Source organism: Neltuma alba, unplaced genomic scaffold (genome assembly GCF_004799145.2).
Source record: "Neltuma alba isolate B1F8T4 unplaced genomic scaffold, ASM479914v2 tig00012513_pilon, whole genome shotgun sequence".
In the NCBI taxonomy this organism is placed as follows: Eukaryota; Viridiplantae; Streptophyta; class Magnoliopsida; order Fabales; family Fabaceae; genus Neltuma; species Neltuma alba.
This window is the reverse complement of record NW_021636980.1, coordinates 1-3,268: the sequence shown is the minus strand read 5'-3', so window position 1 is coordinate 3,268 and position 3,268 is coordinate 1. Positions and strand designations below refer to the sequence as shown.

Sequence of the window (3,268 nt, the reverse complement as noted above, 5' to 3'; positions counted from 1 at the left end):
TTTTTACTCAAGTTTCATTAGAACTTAAGCTCCTCAAACAATTATCAGCAATTCTGATTCCATGTATGTATTTCTGAGTAAGCATGCCCACCCATAGTCCTTTTTATACCTGAAGCTAGATTCCACGCAATCTTATCTACCCATGCACCATTCACAGCTTCAAGCCTTCTAAAGCCCAACCCTCCTTCATCTTTCAGTCAACACAGCTTAAAACCCAACATGAGTTGTTTCCCCGATCAATCAAATGCCCTGAGGTCTTCCCATCAATTTTGATATTCCCCATAAGAAATAGAGCTGTCTCATTATAGTATTCTAAAAACATGCTCAGAGACAATCGAGCCTTCTCGGATTCAATGCCCATCCAGTATAAACCCTTTGTTCCCAGATTCTCCCCCTTTAATCTTCTTAGCCCTACGATTCAGTCGATCATCTTCCTCTCTTGAAGAAGGGAGCAGAAAGGTTCTCCTATTAGGGACCGGGACAGCCATTGTTTGATCTTTTATGGTCCACTACCTTGTTTTCCTACTTCAGAACCACTGCATCTGTAGAACAAAAACTGGATAAAGAAATTTACATATTGATAGAATCAATTCAAATACGGTTGAAGGTGATACGAAAAACAAATTTCTATTTTGCTCTTCAAAATTACTGTCATCATCAATTTGGTAAAATTATTTCTAAGATCAAACTAACTATTAAAGTTTGCTTATCCAATCAACTCAAATCATAACAAAAATAAATATATTTTTAATATAATTTTGTATTAATTATTTCAGACACAAATAATATTCTCACACATTATAAAATAGAAAAGTTGGGAAATGAGGCATACAAGTCTCAAGTTATGACACAATTTACTTTGCTGTTCTTTTTCTTAGCTCATGGGAAGAGCATGAAAGAAGGACGCGGAGAGAGATGAAGAGCAGAGAGCTACCTACCAAAGGAAGCACTAAGTTATTAGGAACCACTCACCATTTCACCAACTGTTGAACCCTCTCTCGGGAGAAAAACTATTCTTCCCTAGTCAATTGCGACTATTACATGTTTTATGGACCATGTAAATTGAATCTTCTTATGGCTAGTCTAGTTTTCATTCAGTGCGATTTTTGGATAGTTTTATCTAATTTTTACTAGTTTTTAATTGGTTTTTTTTAAATTCAAACAGAGTGAATGTGTATCATGTAATCTAGATCAATTGGTCCATGTGCCCATCTAATTTTAAAAACATGATCTTAGCATTTGACAATTTATTAGTACCAACAGATATTTTATAAAGGTACAATACTTTGCTCTTAAAATTGAGGGGATTATATGCATAAAAAAATAAAATTTAAGGAGACATGAAATTAATAGTTTGGAATTATCTGCATAAAGTTGACAGTTTAGGGGGATTTATTATTGAGTTTTGAGGGTTAATGAAATTATCTGTAAGTTCACAAAAGTTTTATAGTTCCTCTTATCCTTAATATAAAAATTAGTTGACTAATTTGAGTAGACTACAAAAATTAGTTAAGTTATTTATTTGTAATAAATAGGCGTTATCTTTCCTAAAAATACATTTGCTAATCATGTGTATTAGCTAGAATTATATTTGATGAAACTTTAATATGTGCAACTACTACAAGGATTGCCTTAAAAAAAATAAATAAATATGAAAGATAAAGTGGATTGAGATTTTATATTGAGGACCAAATTAAATATCAAACTAACTCTTATATTAAGCACTGAAGGTAGTATAATTTAACATGGTTGAAAAACAGTGAGATTAACACCGAAAATTTATAGAGATTAAAGGAGAGGAAAAGAAAGATGGCACGAAATTCTTAGATGTAAGAATTATATTTTCATTCCTCATCCCCCCCAAAAAAAAGGGAACCACATTTGATGATTTTCATTGAGCTTGAACATACGTAGATACATACATACATAACCACACACCCCACGCTCGCACATTCATATCTTTCTACTAATGAGAACAACTGTACACCAAAACAGATGAAGGTAGTAACGATCAACCTTCTGTCCTAAATTACCTTCAGGAGCTGGCATGCTCTTTCAATTGCTGATTATTGCAATGGGTGAAGAGAGACTAGCTTCAAACGTCTAAAGTCTGAAGATTAAGAAAATTATGCATGAATTTGTAACTTGTAAGTACAGCACCAGTTAGTCAATTAGATATCACCTAATACACAGAATTTGTCCCTACAAAGAATACAGACCAGACTGCACATTAAACTACAAAAACCGACCAACTTGAAACAAAACCATTACGTCAGTATCATTTATTTGAGTTCCTTCAAATTCTGTAAATAGATCGCTGTTTTCAAATCAATTAAACCCACGCCATAAACTAAAGGAAACAATCATGGATTACTTCTTTCATTCTTAATGAACTGGAGGACCACAATGCTACCTTATTTAAGAGCTTGCAAAAGAAACATGATTATTGACAAGAAGGGACTACTTGGACAACACGAACTGACTTTGGTCATTTCCCATTAATGGAGCAGTAGCATAGAAGGCGGCAAAAGGAGTTATTTCTATACAATAATGAGCCTCTGCCGGGAATTTTCAGTGTACATACACACATGCACGCACCACTTACATCAACTATCAAAAACATCAGAAAGCCCCACCTTAGAAGTACTTTCTCTAGACAATGTGTTTGCTCTTTCCAGTTCACTGGATTCAAGATCGACTGCCTCCCACAGGAAACCATTTTCATGATTAAGAGAGAGCTTGTCAAATTCTTGGCCAACACCTTCACATCGAGGCTTCATATGTGCCACATATTTCTCTGTAATTTCAAGCATGTAGCCCTTTAAATGAAATATTGTATCCGAAAGTCATAATCAAACAGGAGCAAAAACTGGAATTAAGAGAATGGGAAATAAAATTCGGCACAATAAATTTGTTAATGCCTGGCACAAACCAAATTTATTCATGAATAAGCATTCACATTGCCATCGGTGCCACAGGCAACAACCTCCATGGTCCGCATTACAGAACAATAATATGTAACTCTTGCACCAATAACTTTTATTTCTTTACCAATAAGTTCTACTTAAATGCCCAAGAACACCGAGTTCACTAGATGCATTATCAAAACAGAACGTAGAGCAACCTTCAATAATTAATAAACGTTGACTCAAATCAACAGATATTCTCAACTTGAACACATTCCCCATAGTGTCAAAAGTCACCAAGGTAAAGAGTGTCCAAAACTGTTTTACACATATATCTGGTGGGAAATGGGCATATTCAAGAC

At 34.5% G+C, this 3,268-nt stretch overlaps 1 long non-coding RNA gene across 1 annotated transcript; it reads right to left on the bottom strand.

Moving 5' to 3' along the window:
- LOC114727882 (uncharacterized) lies at positions 1-2,083 on the bottom strand. Its single transcript, XR_003738618.1, has 2 exons — positions 2,034-2,083; positions 1-556 (listed from the first exon to the last, which is right to left on the bottom strand). It is a non-coding gene; the product is annotated as an uncharacterized LOC114727882 (long non-coding RNA).
- Positions 2,084-3,268: the final 1,185 nt, after the last annotated feature.